The 18650-nt window shown below is 44.5% G+C and overlaps 1 protein-coding gene across 4 annotated transcripts in view; it reads left to right on the forward strand.

Moving 5' to 3' along the window:
- LOC117585563 (tyrosine-protein phosphatase 99A) overlaps window positions 1–18650 on the forward strand; it is a 109648-nt gene that overhangs the window by 51884 nt on the left and 39114 nt on the right. The gene's annotated exons all lie outside the window — the stretch shown is intronic.

Raw genomic sequence — 18650 nt, forward strand, 5'->3', positions numbered from 1 at the left:
ACCAGAAAATTCAAAATAAATATTGCTTACTTAAACTTTTGCCATATGCTGCTCCGTCAGCAACAAAATCTACCCGGGCATGGGCATGGGCATGTCCTTTCTTTTTAGGGTTTCCAGCATTCTCCACGGCCATTGTTGTTCCGTCTTTCAATGGCTACAATTTCTGCTCCGTTACGTGGATTTCCGCTACCAGCGTCTCAGTTGATATCACAGACGGCGTCGCCGTCTCTCGCGGAAGTGTTGATGCCATAGACGCCGGCCGGCTCACCGGCTCTCCGCCTCTACGGTTTCCCGTCTCTGGCATCTGTGGAACGTAAATTATAAGCATTTGGCCATAAATAAAATGTGCGGATACAAATACAACAAAAAAATGTTTTCAACGTGTGCGAATATTTTGCCTGGAATTTAATTTCCTGCAGTCAGAGCAAATCTGTTTGCATAAGAACGCGCAAAGATGTCTTGGACAAACACTCTGCCCGTCGACTGATGCCTTGCCTCTGCCTCGAAGTTTTTATAAGCGCGCTAAGACCCCCGAAACTCTTTTGAAAGTTTCCAAGCTTAGCGGCATAATTAGCATAAAATTCAGCGGAAAATCCTTTGCCAGAGATTGAATCGAGTTGAGAGAATCTGAGAGTTGAGCTCAGTCTGGCTGGAGCAATAGCAAACAAAATTGAATTCGATAAAGGCGAATAAAACTCGTTTATAGAGACACTTTCATATAGATATGTCATATATTTTCCCCCTCTCTCCCTCTTCTCTCTCTCTCTTTCTTTTTTGGCTAAGCTTCTTTGGACTTCTCTGGAATTAATCAGAGAGAGAGAGAGAGAAAGGAAGAGAGAGAGATCTGTGGATATTTTTGCGACAGCTGGCATAATTCTGTAATTTCCGAATTTTTTTTGCGGGCTGCCCCATTTTTGTTTTGCAAGTTACCTGGCAGGTGTGGACAGGCAAAGCTTTCAGGGGATTTGGAGCGGCTTAGGCAGCAACTTTAACCAAGGCCAGCCCCAGACACAGGCCCCAGCTGTTGCCTAATAGATTTCTGCCAATGCGTGGGCTGAGATGTGCGCGTGGCAGTTGATTAATTACCATCGAATATTTGCCAAATATGCGAATATATGCACATACAAAGCCACCACCACAAAAAGAAATACCCACAGTAGAAGCTGGCCCCCGCATTCCTGTGGCAAATTCAATTTTCAAGTCGAGAGCGTAACCAAAGACGTGCCTCCCGCTGCGAGTCGGGGTAACTGCCGCAACACGACCACATGCGGTGGAAATTATGAAGCCTTGCAGTGCAGCTTAGCCACAGCGGGTCACAGGGAGAGCGTAAAAGACGCAGACAATGAACCAAAGACGCAGAGACAGAGAGAGAAACAGAGGCTGAAGGAGATAATGTCCTCTGACACAACTGAAGTGAAGTTCACGGAGTGATAATGCCCCTGCATGGGGGGTAGCGGGACACGTGCACCAGGCAATTGCAAAACAATTCTAAGGCTTCACATGTTTTCTTTTCGACTTTCGAGTCCCAGTGGTAAGCCCTGCCTGAATGCCAGGCCAGGCCATGCCATGCACTCCCAGTGACCCGATATGAGCCGCCTCGACAAGCCGTCTTTGATTAGAAATTTCCCACTTTCTTTTGCACTGTCGCAGTGTCGGGCCTTTGTTATTGCGTTTTAACTTCTGACATTGGCCCCGGCTTAGAGACCCACCGAATCGCCTTCTTCGTCGTCAAGTACTTTCTCGGCACGCACTACGATTTCAGTTGTGGGGCCCCTTTTCCGGCTGAGCTGGACGGTCCTTCGCCCCTAGATTGGCCCCGGTCTGGCCTGGGACTTTGTGGCTGAGTTGATTTCCTTTTTTTGCTGGTCGATTTTTGTCGTTTACCAGAGCTCCGACTTCGACTCCGGCCCTGGCCCTGGGCCTGGCCCCACCCAACACCGAAACACTTGCCAGAGACTAGAGCCGGACGGAGAGACGAAGAGACAAACGTAATAGCCTTGTGCCTTGTTCCTTGATAACTTCGTTTCGTTTTCATTCACTTCTACTTGTCTGTCCGGATCCGGATCCTTGCAAAAGTAACACTTGATAGCCTTTGTTGTTGTGTTTTGCTTGTTGCTTCTGCTGCTCTCGGTGCTCCTGGTGCTGTGGCAGTCACAACTTTTGACTTAAACGCGTCTTGTTTCCCAGTGACATGGCCTTTACACCTCGGGTTGTTTGGTCTTATCTGTGCCGGAGGTCACAGTTCTGACTGCAAGGCAAGTCAAATGAAAAGAGATGGCTCAGACACTACACTACACAGTACACGATGGATGAGTCCGACAGGCTGCAATGCAATTTGTCTCTTACTTCGGGGCACGCTGTTGCTCGCTGTTTAAAATCAAATTTATAATTCAAACAACCTGCAGCTCATTCAGACATCCGTGTACCTTGCCTCCAGCATGCTACTATGTACATTTGTACCTCTCCCTCTTACTCTTTTATGGACCCACACCTGCTGCTACCCCCCTGTAAATGCAAAATCAACGCAGCCAAAACAAACGCTCCATTAGACCCGTTGTTAAAGGCTGCTGAAGCATAAAGCTTCTGCCCCAATGCCCGTTCAAGTCCCTGTTCCGACTCTGCCCCACAGCAATTTATCAGAGACCGTGCGCTGTGTGGCGCGTTTGTCAACGCCCAACGAGGCGTGGCCACATGGCTGCATCCAAGAAAATTAATAGACACACGCACTGGTCTGCCAAGAAGAGCGGGCAACCCCGCCACAGCCACAGCCAGGGCCAGAGCCACGTAAAAAATTCGTATTTGAGGAAATGTTGCCACTCATTCCGAGTGGCAGCTAAAGTAAATGGAAAATAGAAAATGGAGAATCCATTTGCACGCTGCGGAATGTCAAAAGCTTGTGGCGGCGGCCTCCACAGAAGTGGAGAGAAAGAGCAAGTAAGTTTTCCGTGGTGCTCTGCTGCACTGTGCACCTCAACTTGCAACTACAAAATTAATTACCTTTGGCTACTTGCAACTTGCTGCGGTGCAGTTTCAGCTGGGCACCAGTCTCTGCTCCTGGGGCAAGTTAGGTGTGTAGGCGTGGTCGCAGTTTGCATGCCCCACACACAAAAAAGATGCTTCGGTTCGGTTCGGCGTATCCGCTGACTGCTTTTAAAGCGCCAGCCACAGAACGAACAAAAAAAAATAAAATAAAAAGAGAGTAAGAGTACGAGTACGAGTAGAACCCAAAACTCTGGCCACAAGTTTCCTTCATGGAAAACTACGGGCGGCTAGCGGAAGTGACAAGCAGCTGCAGGAGCTGCGGCAGGACCAACAGAATCAGTAAAAGCGACAACAACAACTAGAGTAGATAAAACACGAGAAAAGTACGCAGTCCCAAACAGCAACGAATCATTCATACACTTTCGAGACAAATGATAAGCTCAGGCAATTGATTAATCAATTAATTAATGTCTTTAATGGGACACATAAGCAATTGGTGCGCCATACTATTCATATTTATTGGAAAGGAATTTCTCTATTCAAAGGAGTGTTCTTCAACGATCAAAGTTTCAACCATTATGCCAATCTTCTAGCTCTCTTGATCAACTGATCAACTCTGCATTCCCATTCTCTGGGCAAGATAGAGTGTTATGCAAGATGCCTGCGGGCAACAGCGGCAAGACAGTCGAGAGTATCAAAAGAGGCAGCGCAGAGCGGTGCGAGCGGTGGAAGAGGAGCCCGGGAACGGATGAGGTACAACGTGAAAAGTATGTTTTAATAAAAGCGGAAATGAAGCAGCGTTACCGTTATTTCCTGTTTGCGCGCAGTTTTGTTGGAGGCGGCAAAACAGACAGAGAAAGCGGCAGACCCAAAGCGAGAGAGCGCGGGAGCGGGAGAGAGCGTTAAGGGCAGCTGCATTTTCATTCCCTGAAAACCAAAAATGATAAACCGCAAACCACTTAAAAAAGTTGCAAGCACCGGCGACGGAGGCGGCTGCAAAAACTTTTCCTAAATAGACGAAATTAATGAGCGGCAACAAACGAGTGGAAGCTCCCAGTAGTTTGCTCCCAGGCACGGATCGTGTTAAGGATGAGCACTAGGAAAGGGCCACGAAACTTGAGTGAGAGATTCATTGATTCCGCTCGGGCAGCTTATTAAATTTTAAAGCGATCGCATCGACCCACAGCTGGATTCAGCCAAATGAGAATTATGCGGGATAAGACCTCATATGGGGATTGGTTTTCATTTCCCAATCCCATTTCACCTTTATTGAGAGAGCCAGTGGGAGAGTGGCTGTGTGTGTCTGTGGCTTATCTTGCTCCAAATCTGCTGACATCCACATGCTGGGAGAGTGAATTTCCCTTTCTGAAACTCAGGCTAATAAAACATTTGCAAGCAATCAGAAGTTTCAGCGCTCGGCGCTCCACTTCGATGGTTGTCATTGCATGTCTGCGCCTTGGCTCAGAGTCGCAGTCGGGAAGTCGGGGGGTCCGGGTCGCAGTCTCAGTCTCTGGCCCAGTTGCTTCTTGGCTGGCAACAGTACGAGTAATGCAAAATGAAAGGGAAGAAGGCTCTGTCTACCCATTGCCCTCCCACTGTCTGGGGCTTCTCTGTCTTTCGTGCCACTCGAAGCCGGGAAAGTCGCCTGCCAAAATGAAAACGAAATGAAATGTTCGAAAAGTTGTTGAAAATAGCATTCGGCGTTGACAAATAATTTCATATCATGTCTGCGCCTTTTTTTCCTTTTCTTTTTTGGTCTTTTGGCAAAGAACCAGCTCCATCTTCAGACCGGAGCCTTTGATTTCTTTTCATTTCGGTATTTTTGTCTGAAGGGGTGGATCAATTTCATTTGATTTTGAGCACCCTTTGCGGGACATGAGACTATGCCGAGGCACGGCAGCCCACACTTTCCCATTCACCTGAGCATGGCGAGAGCATGCTTTTGAGAGGCTTCCCCCCCTCTGTCTGTCCTCCATTGAGCAGGCCCCAAATCTATTCAGAAGAATCATCCCATAGAGATTTTTTGACAAATTCTCTGCTCTCGCTCAATCACTTTGGCCAAAGGCGGATTTTAAAGTCTTTAACTTTTCTTTTGACTTTTTGTATTTTGATCCGGGAGGGAAGGGGAACGGCCAAAAAACTCGTTCTTCTTCACATCTCGTTTTCCTTTTATTTTTGTGAGTTTGGAAAAAAGAAGTTCATGGCTCAAAAGGATTGCAACAGCAACAAAAACAGCAAATGGGGGAGAAGAACAAACAGGCGGCCAGCAATCTTTTGATGGCACCTCAGCTCGCTGCCTGCCATCTCATTCCCGTGGATGCCACGAGAACCACTGTGTGTGTCGTTTTGTGTGTGGTGTGTGTGTGTGTGTGTGTGGGTGGGTGGGTGGCAGCACTCAGGCGTGCGTGTCTGTCACCGTTCGTGTGTGTGCCATGTGGGTGTTTTGGCCTAGGGGCTTTTCCCGCTTTTCCCGCTTTTCCCGATTTTGGCTTCGCCAAAAGTGCAGAAAATTTGTGCAAGTTACGTGCTTGATTACATTTTTCCAAACTTTTTTTGCCCTCACCAATTTCCCATTCGATTTCGGCTGCCGCATTGACGGGTGTCTGAGAGAGTGCTCGATAAGGTTAAGGTTGCGCATTGTTTGAGCCATCACACCCCATCCAAAAATATGTTTGGACACCACACCCAACGCACGCCATTGTGGTGCATCGATTAATGGATAATACACCAGACCTGACCTAACCTGAACTAAACTGACACCTGTCTCCAGCTGTAAGCGCAAGCACTAAAAGCTTTTAACAAATTGTGGTCGCCTGTAATCGGCTTAAATTAAACAAATCTAAGCAATTAAGTGGACGGCCAGCGCCAGCCTTAAGTCCCTGAAAACAAATCTCCAATCAAATGGCAAACAAAGCAATCAACCCCTTGGTCTGGATTGGCATGACATTTTCCCAGAGCGTAAGCTGTAAGCCTCACAGGAAAACTCGAATGCCAGAAAAGCCAGAAGCACAGACAGAGACAGAGACAGAGAGACAGCGAAAGAAATGCAATCTGAATTTTTAAGCTCTTTCTTTGTCAAATCTGAGGAGACAAGTTTTGCCTAATTGAGGGTTCACTTATGATTAACTGACTGATGCACAGGTCTCGATGTTCGATTGGTTAATCACTGAAGGCGGAAATGACTTGGCAACCAAACAAAAGCAGAACTACTGACACGAGACAGGAGACAGGCGAGTGTCTGCCCCGCACATGGTTTATGATGGATATCCCTTGCATCTTGTCCCATGCACAGGACACATCCAACATGTTGCAAGTCCTCGTCTGGCTGTGTGTCCTGTCTGCCACTGTTGTTGTTGCTGCTGCTGTTCACTCTGTAAAATTAGTTTTGCACTTTGTACATTGTCAGTGGCATTCTTTACATTTCTTGTCTGTCCTGCCCTCTCTTCAGAGCCACTCCACATCTGGCTGCAGCTCCTGTTCCGCCTCTGTCTGCAGGTCGAAAGTTTCGGCAGTTGTGTCCCCAGTTTTGGCTCTAACTCGGTTAGGGTTCGGCCACCCCACAGCTGACACTGGCTGAGGCGTGTGCCCAGTCCCGGTCCCTATTCGTCTCCAATGTTTCTGGGCTAGCTTTGGCTCTGGGTGCTTCAGCCTGTCATGTTGCACATCTGCTGCTGTGTGGCTTCGTCTCTGTTTCTGCCCCCTGTCTGCTGTGTATTAGTTACCAAAGCGACTTTCACGTGGTAAGTTTCCTGCCGCAGACAAAACTATGCACATTTAACGCTAAATGGGTTGTCCGCCGCTCCCACCACCCGCTCATCCACTTTTCTCGGGCTCCTCATCCTTTTGCTTGGGCGTTTGTAAATCAGCTCTGGCCAAAGCTTTGAAATTTATTTAAATGCCCAAAAGCTCGTAATAAAAGAGCCCGAGACAGACGTAGATTTATGCAGCCATATGCCAAGTGGCATGTGGCATGCGGCACGTGAAGTGGGCAACACATTTTGGTCCAGGCCTAAGCCCCATCTGTACTTGGCACTGATTGCTAGACACACACACACACACACACACACACACACACACACATGTGTATGTAGATGTGCATTCAGTTTCATTTGCAGCTTACAGCGACAATGCCGCCGCTCCGCACCGCACCCCACGCACTTAGCCAAATTGCACTCGGCTTGGCCAATGTCTTCGCGCAGTCGCCGTTGCCGTCGTAAAGCGTTAAAACCGCATTTGCAAACTAACACCATCACACACACACACACACACTGATACACACCCCACCTCCCTCTCTGGCACTACCCACCCATACACTCCTCGTCCCTTGATGCTGCTGCTGCTGCAGCTTTTGGTGCGTTTTTAAAATGTAAATCCTAGAAATTTTATGCACATTGTGCCAAGAGACCCCAGTGCGCCCCTCTCCATCGGCTCCCCTCACCGTCTGTTGCTGTTGCTGCCACTTTCTCTGTCCCCGTGCCTGTCTCTCTGTGACTTTGCCATGGCTTATATAAAATTTTGTAAAATTGCATTTACACCACAAACACATTTGCATTTGAAATGCTCTGCCAGTTGTTGTTGTTGATGTTGGTGTTGCTGCTGCTGGTAATACAACTACAAGAGTCCCGGATCGCATGCCTCGCCGGCGAACAACCCAATCGGACATGTCCATCGTACAGTGGGGCTAAACCAGCACGGCACTGCCAGCATTTAACAGTTCAGTTAAGCCTCAAATATACATATTCGTGGCTTTAAAATTTCCATATATGTATTCGTGTTTAAATCTCGGTTTAAATCTAAAAATTAATGATTACCAAGATGTTATTTTACTTGCATTTATTTGCCATTTAATATCCAAATTATTTGAGTGATCTAGGTTTATGGGAGCAATCGATAGTAAAGCAGTATCGAAGCTAGTTTTCTCCCGAAAGCAAAAGAAAACCCTTTTCAATGTGCATTTAAAATACAACTAAATTGAAACATATTCAACATGTTAACCACATCTCGGGAGGCAAAGTACATCAGACATCTGCTTCTGTGTCCGTTCCACGGTTCATCTATTGAAAGTTGAGTCTGTTGGTTCTTGCATTTGTTTAGCTTGCAACATTTTGTAGCCTGGAAGTACTGTTTGGCAAATATACTCGGCACACAACATGTACGGCTCCAGCACATGGCCAGCGCTTGTGCCTCTTGGCGAGCTTTAATCTGGCAGAGCTCCGTTTGTGAATGGCGCATTAATTCAATCGAAATGTCCATTGCTGGGCAAATTATATTGCGGCTTTTGATGTGTCAAAGGAGAGTAGAGGGAGAGACGTGATTACGTCTTTGACACCCTCTCAAAGAGAAAGGCTGCCATAGAGCTCACCCTCGAGCGCCTGGCAACGCAGGACTCGGGACAGTGATTACAGCTTGAGACGCAATTTAATTATAAATAGCGCCAATTAATCAGACCTTTCTGCCTTAGTCCGCCGCCTCCAAGCCATGCAATGCTCAAACACAATGACACCCTGCGACTGTCCAAGAAGCCAACCATTGTCTTCGGCCATCTCTGTTTCCCGATCCTCCGCCTGACCTGATTTGCCCCCATTGTGCGGGGCTGGAACGATGCAGCCAGGACCACGCCACGCCACGCCCAACGTTTTGCATAACTTAAGCTTTTGCCAACGGGTTGTCGCTGTTCAAGTTGCTGGTGTTGTTGTTCGTGTTGTTGTCGTTGTCGTTTTCGTTGTCCCTTCCTGCGTTAATTCGATTTAAGCATTTATGGCATGCTGTCCCGCTTAGTCGCTGCCATCTGGAAGACGGGTCCGTGGCATGAGGTCAGCGTTAAAGCCACCACACCATGTCAATGTAGCCCCCACTTCCTGCAAAGTGTTTGGCTTTTGCAGTCAAAATAAAATAATACTCAATACTCACACTTTAAGAACCAGCAAAAGTTTGCTTTCAATTTTGATGCCGCCATCAAAACGTGTTTAATCTTTGAACTCTGCGCGGTGTCTCGGCGTACAACAATTGTCTGGAGCTTGTTATGCATTTAACCTACAAAACTGAACCCGCTGTCAACTCAGCAGAGAGGTTGAAAAACAAAGCAAAATGGAAACATCAAACGACCTTCGCACATATTTCATGCCCGAAAATACCTACAAGATGGAACCGTGGCACGGGACTGTCGTCCTCGTCGACTGTTTTTCCGCCTGCCCATATTTTATATGCGAAAAGTTTTCTTTTTGCCCTGTACGGGCTTTCTATGCAGTGCCTCCTACACCAGCCGCAGTCGTAGAATGCAGCAGTGGCAGCAGCAGCGGCATCATCAGAAGCCACAGCCGCAGCAACAGCACAGAGTCGCGTAGAGCGCATAAATTTTATTCAATTTCTGTCATTTCACGGAAATTTCACAAAATGTATAAACACATCACTCCTCCGTTGGTGTTCCTCTGAGCCTCCCCCAACAGCCGCATACCACACCTGAGCCGCAGCGAACCAAATCCTAGAACAGGACCAGAACCAGAACTAGGCCCAACCCAGACCCAGACCCAGATCCAGGCCCAGACCCAGGCCCGTGCTTCTCTGCCTGCATTGTACATTTGTGGTTGTTCGGGCTTTTTTCGGTAATCTAACTGAATGTGACTGTATTCGTGTCTGTGTGCTTTGTGCTTACACATACACACCTTATGTGTGCGTGTGTGTGTGTGTGTGTGTTGGTTTGAATGGGTATTTGTGTATATGGGTATGTGTGCGAGCGCTTAACCTGGGCGATACGTATACGCCGCATGTGCCACATGGCCAAAAAGCACGCGCGCCAAATATTATTTTCAGTCCACACACACATGCACACGCACACACTCGAGCGGCGGAAAAGTATTTTTCGCTTAAAGAAGCGCCAGGAAACGACAACGGATGTGGCACAAGGAATGCAAATAAAGCAGAGGCAGTGTCAGAAATAGAAGCAAAAGACCGCCTCAGAAGCCTTGAGCATAAAAGGGGCACAGCAAAAGACGCCCCATAAGAAGCTGCCTGTCGAAGGCACAGGAGAGGGGAAAACAGGGCAAGAGAAGGACAGTGGAAAGAGAAAAGTGGGAAAGGGGAATGGAGAGCTGTGTGGTCGGGCCAAGCAGCCGAGCTAAGTAAATTTTCAAAACATTTTGCTCGTCGTTGCGCTTTTGTCGCATTAGCGTACGTGATAACGTCATGGAAGAGCGTTCCTAACAATAGCAAAGCACACAAAAGCAAAAACAACTAGCAAAGCTAACCCATATGTACGGATATGCCAGGACATAGTACACGACCCAGCTATACACGAGAATACGTACGAGCATGAGTACGAGTATCTATGTGTTTGCATCTACTTATTTTGCAGACTCTGCTCGATTTTTTGCTCTCTACGCTGTGCGTATTGAATTTATTTTGTCCCCGCTTAGTATCTATTACGCCTCGCAGCCTCGCAGCCTCCCAGCCTGTCCCCCAACCCCTTGACGCTTGATGGCCCAGAACAGGATATGAATAACAAGAGAAAAAGAAAAACTAAGGACTACGAAAATCCAGATCTTATCGACACAAACATAAACTTTTTCTAAAAGAAAGTTTTAAAGTTTCAGCGAAAAAGAATCTATGTATATGCATCGTCTGATGGCTTCAAGGGAAATTTTTACACAAATTTCAGCAAAAAATTTCCCCATAATTGATGGCTTTGGTTAAGCTGAAAACCCATCGATGCCCCACTTAGAGGCACTTGACTTAAGCATTAGACGAAAGTTTTCCAAGCAAATACATATAGTATATGGAGCGCTGTCTGCGGGCTGCCGGAGTCGACGCTCCGCCACAAATCAATGTAAATGGCATGCATACATTACTCATACGCAGTGTGGCACAGTCTGCCTTTTGGGGGGAGTAAGGGATAGAAAGCGCTGGCAGGGATTCGAAAACTTGCAGCTAATGATGCTTCAATTGCTGCTTCTTATGAGTTGCAAAACGTTGAATGAATGAGCACCATTGCATTCAATGGGCCACAAGAGTGTGTTGGCTCAGACGAGGGGGCGTGCATGCAAGACCTTCAAGTGCAGCAGCAGAAGGAGCTGAGCTCGACTTGCTGCCACTCCTGGCATGGCTGCCACAACCACTGCCACTGCCACTGCCCCTGCTGCTGCTGTTGCCCCAAGTAAGTGCCAGGAGACGTTGCTGCCACACAGAATGTGGACGTAGATGTTGATGTTGATGTGGATGTGGATGTGGATGCAGATGATGATGATGATGACAACAACGACGATGTTGATAATGATGCATGCTGCAAATCAATTTTGTTGTATTATGCCAAAAGTGTGCGCACTTCAGAGCCCTGGGGAAAGTGCAACAGCCACCAAGGGAAGGACACGAAGGGACAGAACGAGAGAGTGAGAGTGAGAGAGAGAGAGAGAGGGATCAGCCAACATTAGCAGCTCACAGGTTCCACCCAGACGCTCAGACGCTTTTATGTGTGGCCCTGCTCGCTGAATGATTTTCAGCTATTTCAATTTTTTTTTTTTTTTTAGTTTTCGCTTTGCTTCTCCTTTGCTGGTTTGCTTTTTGTACGCCACGCCCCCTCAGCAATGCCAGGCGGTATTACTTTTGCCATTTTTATGTCGTAATACTTTACAGCCATGTGGCATGTTGCAACATCCCTCTTCTCCTCTCCTCTCCTCTCCTCTCCTCGCCGGCGACGCCTCTTCCAGGGATCTGCTCTATTGGCAATGTAACAAATGTTGCACTTTCCCATTTTGCTCCTGCTGCTGCTCCACATTTTTTCTTTGCTTAGGAATTAGTGCCATAGCCTTGGGATATATGTATGTATCCAGTATCTATTGTATCTCTCCATGCTCTGCTCGAATCCGTATTTTCATTAGAAAGAATTTTCATTGAAACGCCAATCCCTCGCATTGATGTGCATAACATGCTTGCGGCATTTTCGATCCTCAATTATTTTCAATTAAAGCTTATTATATTATATTGAAGGTTATTTTTCTCATCTTGAGAAATATTACATATTCGATGCATTTGAAATTAAATGAATTAATAATTTACAACAGCAACTTCTTTGACTACTTTAATGAACATTCTGTTCAAACAATGCAAACGCAATTAAACGCAATTCTCAACCACAAAACTCTTTCTGTTTACAGAACTACAAAAATGCAAATAAATTGATTATCCTCGTTTAATTGCAAAAATAGTTTATATTTTTATGCTCAAAAAACAAATGGAATTGTTTAATGGCACAGAAAAAAAAATTATATGAAATTCATCATGGAGTTCGTTCTGTAAATGAAATTGAATTGATTTTGGTTTTGGGTTTTCAAAGTTTCATGACCCTAAAACGATTTTATAATCGAAAATCAAAGCGAGTTTGATGGATAAAAAGCAAAATGAAAAGGGAGAGATGGAAACTGACAGACAGAGAGAGAGAGAGAGAGAGAGAGAGAGAGGCAGAGTAAAAGACAGATAGAGTGAGAACAGAATAAAGCACAACTTGGCCTTCTTCTTTTTTCTGTTTCCGATGTGGACATTGCCAAACTGTTACAACATTTTCATTTTAATCTTATTAAAATGTTACACGCTGCACCCCGCTCCATCTCGGTCTTCCCACTCTCTCTCTCTCTCCCTCCCTCTCTCTCGCTCTCTGCCCGGGTACAATTTGATATTGAAATAAGTTTTTAAATTAATTTTTTGTTAGCCAAAGTTGGGCAAACTGAACTGAATGGTACGCTGCCTGCTCTGCGCTCTCGATATTTCCTTCACTTCAGTTCACTTCATTTTTTTTGTTGTGCAGAAAGATGCTGCCAGGCGAAATGGGCGTGTGAATGGACCAATTGTGCTCCATATTGATTGAATCGACAACGACAATGATGGAGAGAGTGAAAGCAGTGTGTTTGAACAGCAATTGTTAGCTATTTGTTGCTGCAAAATTGGAAAACTTTTCCCGCTGGCCTGGCTGGCCTGGCTGGCCTGTCGCTGATTGACAGAAGTGTAACAAAAATCGTAATTAAAACATAATTGTTGACTGCCTAAGTAAATGTCTATATCCAAGATTGAAAACAGCTTCAAGTTGAAAGACAATAGAGAAGAAAGTAAAGAAAAAATATACAAAACGATGTCCAGTCGTCTCCAGTTTAAAACGCAAAGATCCCACTACAGAATAAATCTTTTAAAAATGCCATGAGGGCAGGCTGCTGATGAGCATACAGAAATCCTTCTCTTGCAGGCTTCTGTTCAAAATTAAATGGGCACCCCAAAGTGGATAAAAATGCCTGCCGCCACAACATTTCCCAGTGCCACAATTGCGTGTTTATTTATGAAAATACTTGTAATGTGCCCCCAGCCGCCACTTGAAGTGCATCAGTGACTACCCCCAAAACTTGCTCGTCAGTTTTTGCCAACCAGCCATGTCTGCCCCCACAATCAGAACCAGTAGCAGTCCCTATCTCTATACCCGTTTGCATTCCCCAACAGCAATGGCAGTTTGTCTGTTTGAATTTCGTGTGCATTTCATTTGCCACATTGTTGAAACGCTTTTCACATGCAGCTACATGGTGCACCCTCTGCACTAGTGCATAAATCACATAAAACAACGTACTCTGATTTTTCGCATATGATATTTGTGATTTCCGCCGGGTGAAAGAAAGAAGTAGATGGAACAACCATGCAATGGAGCTCCCCGGAAAGCCAACAAGCATTTATGTACACACATACACACACACACACACTGGCACACTCGTACAAAGATAAAGATACAAAGCCAAACCAAACAGAACCGAAACAAACCGTACCCCAACACTGCGCTGTGATGAGCAATAAAAATCAGAATACAATGAGAGGAGACGACTGAATTATTACATGGCATTTCGGGTCATGATTTGTTATGATTCCTCCCGTAATGTTTGATTGCGACTCCTGCAACAAAGAAATGAATTTAATGCTGCCATTAAAGAGTCCCTCTGTCTGAATGCAGTTTTCCTGTGCCCTGTGTACTGTGCCCTTGCAGTTCCTTGTTTTACTAGCTGCATTTTGATTTTCCTGCTGATAAAGCTGCGAGAAGATAATTTAGAAAACACACACAAGTTATTCATGTGTAATCCAGGAGCTCATTGCTTATATCTCTCTGGCCATTTGCCATTTTTATTTCATTTACCACACTTTTGCCTCCCACAGCCAACGACATTTTTCAATTTACTTGGGGACACAGACTCCAACACAGATCTCAACAAAAAAAAACAAAAAAAGAATACGTTAGACCCTAACTTCTGAGCTCGCTTCGGCGTAAATTTACACATTTTTCTGCCACATTAAGCGGCACCAAGTCGAGCCCGGCTGCCTTGGTCTGGCCCTGGTATTGCGTTGAGCTGGGTCGGGTCACGGAGCTGGAACATTCCCCAAAGTGCAATAAACATGCGCGCTACAGTCGCACACATACACATATGGACACTTTCCATGGCCCACTTAAATTTAGCCAAAGAAGCAAATGGGTAAAGGGATAAGTCTAAGGGGTTTGACGCAGTTGGACATGGAAAAGGATATATACCCTGGGACTTAAATATTGATTTTTGGATTACAAAATTGAGGGATTTATTTAATATTTTATCTAAAGCTCAAGCTGATTTCCTGGGAAATTCTGTTCTGAATCCTGTTTAAGTACGAAAGTATGGGCAATTTTCTGCCACAATCTCTTTGCCACGGTAGCAGCAACAGCAACAACTTTCCCCAGCTCCTAATATCATATATGTATGAGAGACTCATACAAAAATGAAATAAACTTCAAATAAGCGAGCAAACCATTTTCAAAATGGCTTACTGTCTGTCTGTACAATATATTATATGTTTCACCATTTCGGTGGACAGTTTTTGAGGGGTTTTTCTTCAGCAGAGCTGGGCCACTTTAAAGTGTCGTGGCCCCAATATTGGAGCGAAAGTTCTCTGTTTGTCCTTGTCTCTTCCCATGTTCTTGTATGTATGCTGGACTTGTATAAATATATATGTATGTACATGTATTGGTACATATGTACATTTGTAGCTTTCTCCTTGTTAAACACTCAACGGTTAAGGACTGCACAAATATTTATTGTGTCATTGATTTTGCCGCTAAGCCGTGTCTCGGGTCCCGCCTTCAGCTCCTTTTTCCGTATTTGCCGAGAGTACTGCTGCAGCTGCTACTGCTGCTGTGTAGGACAGTGTTGCTACTACTTCTGAAGAGCAGAGCAAAAGTGCCGAAGCAAATATTAAATATCAGCCAGAGAGGAGCCAGAGAGGACTCGAAGGGAAGTCAAGTCCGATTGCGTATACAATTAAAAGTCACGCAGTGTATTCATTTAATTGGTTTTCAGCTCCAGAAGTCAGCACAGGAAACAGATTATTTTTTATAAATTATCTGATTCAAATCAGATGTAAAGTCGATTGAGGCACAAACTAAATTTGATTAAATATTGAATTCAATACCAACAAGTTCCACGATGTTAATTAATTACAATTTGCACTCTCTTTTCCCTCTTTTCAGGTAAGTCGATGGGCAGATGGATGCAATTTATGTCCGGGTATGTCAATATATCAGCCAATAATTTGCGTATGACTTGTCAGTGGTTTAATTAAAATGAACTGCACCATAAAGAGCAAACACATCGGGCAACACATAGTGGTGCACAGAGATACAGGTACAGATACAGATACAGAAACAGAATATCGCACAAGCGGTTGGAGGGAGCGGAGGGAGATACGCCCAATGGCGTGTAAATAAAACTAATCCCGGGCTGAGCGACCGCATAAATCAACCACAATCCGGACGGGAGATTCAGTCCCGGGTCCAGTCCTGGACTCTGTCCGGCAGTTGATCAGCCAGGCGAATGTAATTATAAATCATCGGGTACTCGGCCACACAAATGCAATATAAAAAGCACCTGCAGGCCTAATTGGCTCGGCATGAGTGGAAATGCACAATATGCATCAATAATTCATGAAATTAAATAGCTTCCTTGGCAGCCAGAAAGGGGGTGGAAATGAGCGGGTAAAGGGCATCAGGAGTGGGTTATCACAACGCAGAGACAGAGACAGAGATAGGTAGGATGAGCACTTGATAGACTCAACTTGTCTGACATGCTCATATCATGTCACTCATACGCGCCGCACTGCACCTGTCACATAAAAACCAGACACATGGGAGCTCCCACACACACACACAACGTATGTGTGTTTATGTATAGATAGACAGAAGCCAAATGAGATGACAGCTTCATAATAATAAATTAAAATATTAGCGCTTAATTAAAATTATCAATTCACTCAAACCACCAGCGATTTGTCACTGAGGTGAAGGTCCCGTCAGCACTCGGTATCCCACACACTACCCCATCTTTCGGGCACACCCTCTCTCCTCTCTGGCATACATAAATCATAAACCAAACATATATACGCCCACTTTCTGCCTTTGGCTCAACATTTTATCCGTGTTCGCGGCTCAAAAAAGATATGCATAGGCACACACTCGTATGTTTGTGTATATTTTCCAACTAAATCCATATTTATTTGATGCCATTTTGGTGCCACACAATAACAATTAATTAAGTGACGGGGCATTATTGTTTATTTAACGCGTTGCTGCACGGCCAGCCCGCGGAGCTATCTCTAATGCGATTTACGAAATCGACCGAATAATGACATGGGATGGTTGTGCGATAATATTTTAGTAAAACTCGTATTGACCCAAATATTGTTAAAGAGATTAAAGTTTTCAAGTGTAGCTTGGAATAGCTATAAATGAATTGCTATTTGGTGGATAATATTTTGAAAAACATACATAGAAAGTGATGTTGGATGTCATAAAAATATATTCCACTTCGCTTGACCAAAACACCAACTCGAATCTTTAACAAAGATGAAGAGGATTTAAAGAAATCTTTAAAAATTTATATTTATTTTATTTTATTTAGTAAATTGAATGCCAATATAAATTCTAAATTAAATCTAATGTTGAGAGCCAGAGCAACAAGGACAGCAGGCTGGTTTCTAGAGTCTTTAAAATATTTTGAATAATAAAGTGAAGCTTTTGAATTGAATAAGGGATTGAGAAATAAATTATACGGCAATAATATCAATCAATGTACGAACAAGAAAACGAAACTAATTCCTAGTCAAACCCAAAACAAACTCTGTACTAACGAACTTCCCTGCAGATTTCCCAGCTCATTTTTCACCTCAGTTAACTGACTTCGAACGGGATTCAATTGCACTACCGTTTGCATATGTAGTATCCATAAATCAATCAAGCTCAGGTCGAGCCACCTCCAGCCATACCATATCCCAGAGGACTAATCAGAACCCTGGTCAGGTGGAGTAGAAGGAGCATCCCAGCTGGTTCTCGTGTGCAAGTGTCGTTGTAATGAGTAAACGGCATCGATTTCCGTTCGCAATAACTCAACTTCAACATACGAAATTCAATCTATTCCGAATGCAGTCAGTCCATATCCCAATCCTCCCATAAGCATAAGCTTTGGGGTGGCCAGAAGTTCTACGTTTGCATACCTTTACAAGTGTTTACAGTTATTAATCTGATTGTATTTAACGCGCAGCGGCAGAGGTAGAGATGTCTATCCCCTGAAACATGGCCAGATAGAGACACAGAAATAGGTACAGATACAGTTACAACCTAAACGGAAACGGAAACGTAGCTACTCTTAATAAAGGAATTTTCACGTTATCTGCTCCTGCTACTGCTGCTTCTGCTGCTGCTGCTGCTGCTCCTCCATTTCACTCGAAACTTTTCAAGTGCCCATATAAGTAATGACATATCAGTCTGACGACGACAACGACAACGACGACTGTTCTCACTCGCATATGGAAGTGGGAGTATCTCTGGGAGCGGGATGGTGTTGGAAGCGTGGGAAGAGTACTCCTGAAGCTGGCTTCTTGTCAGTCGTTTTGCCAATTGACAGCATGACAAGTGAGCAGCATGAGAATTCAACTCGTACATCCAGAAATATGTAAAGTAAAAACAAAAAGCACAAAAACCAAAAAGAGAAAAACCCGCCCAGCAAAAAAGAGCCAAAAAATGTTTGCCATGAAAAGTTTTCTGCTGCGACAACTTTTACTTAACTTTTGCCTGCAAATGTGCAACTCTCAGTCGCTCTTTATGTGTATGCGAGTACGAGTATGCTCATAAAGTACATAGATATATGGATATAAGTGTACATTATGTACATTTATCAAATCTGTGAACTGCGAGCGAGTGTGTCCTGCTCAATCTTTCCCAAAAGATTTAATTAATCAATTAAAGCGATAACAAAGTTTTTTGCACAGCTGGGAATATGACCAAAAAAAAGTAAGAAGATGAAAGTTGAATATAACGACTATGGGATACCTCTTTTGGAACGCTGTTTTGCTATAAAATAATCTGGAAAATGTCTGTACTATTCTCTGCATCCTAATCATTTATTTTATGCATCTGTTATGCATCTCTTATATGCAGTTTCGGATAAACATTTGCACAAATTGAAGAAACTGAATGTTAAATCAGAAATAAATACACCCACTGATACGAAAAAGAAGGAAACCGCAGATAAATCCAAAATGTCACAAGCTGTTTAACAATTTAACAAAAGCATTGGGCGTAAAATAAATGCATTTGTTGCACACTTTTTGGGACGTGGAATTTGCATATTGAA

This window comes from Drosophila guanche, unplaced genomic scaffold, assembly GCF_900245975.1.
Source record: "Drosophila guanche unplaced genomic scaffold, DGUA_6, whole genome shotgun sequence".
NCBI classification, from domain to species: Eukaryota; Metazoa; Arthropoda; class Insecta; order Diptera; family Drosophilidae; genus Drosophila; species Drosophila guanche.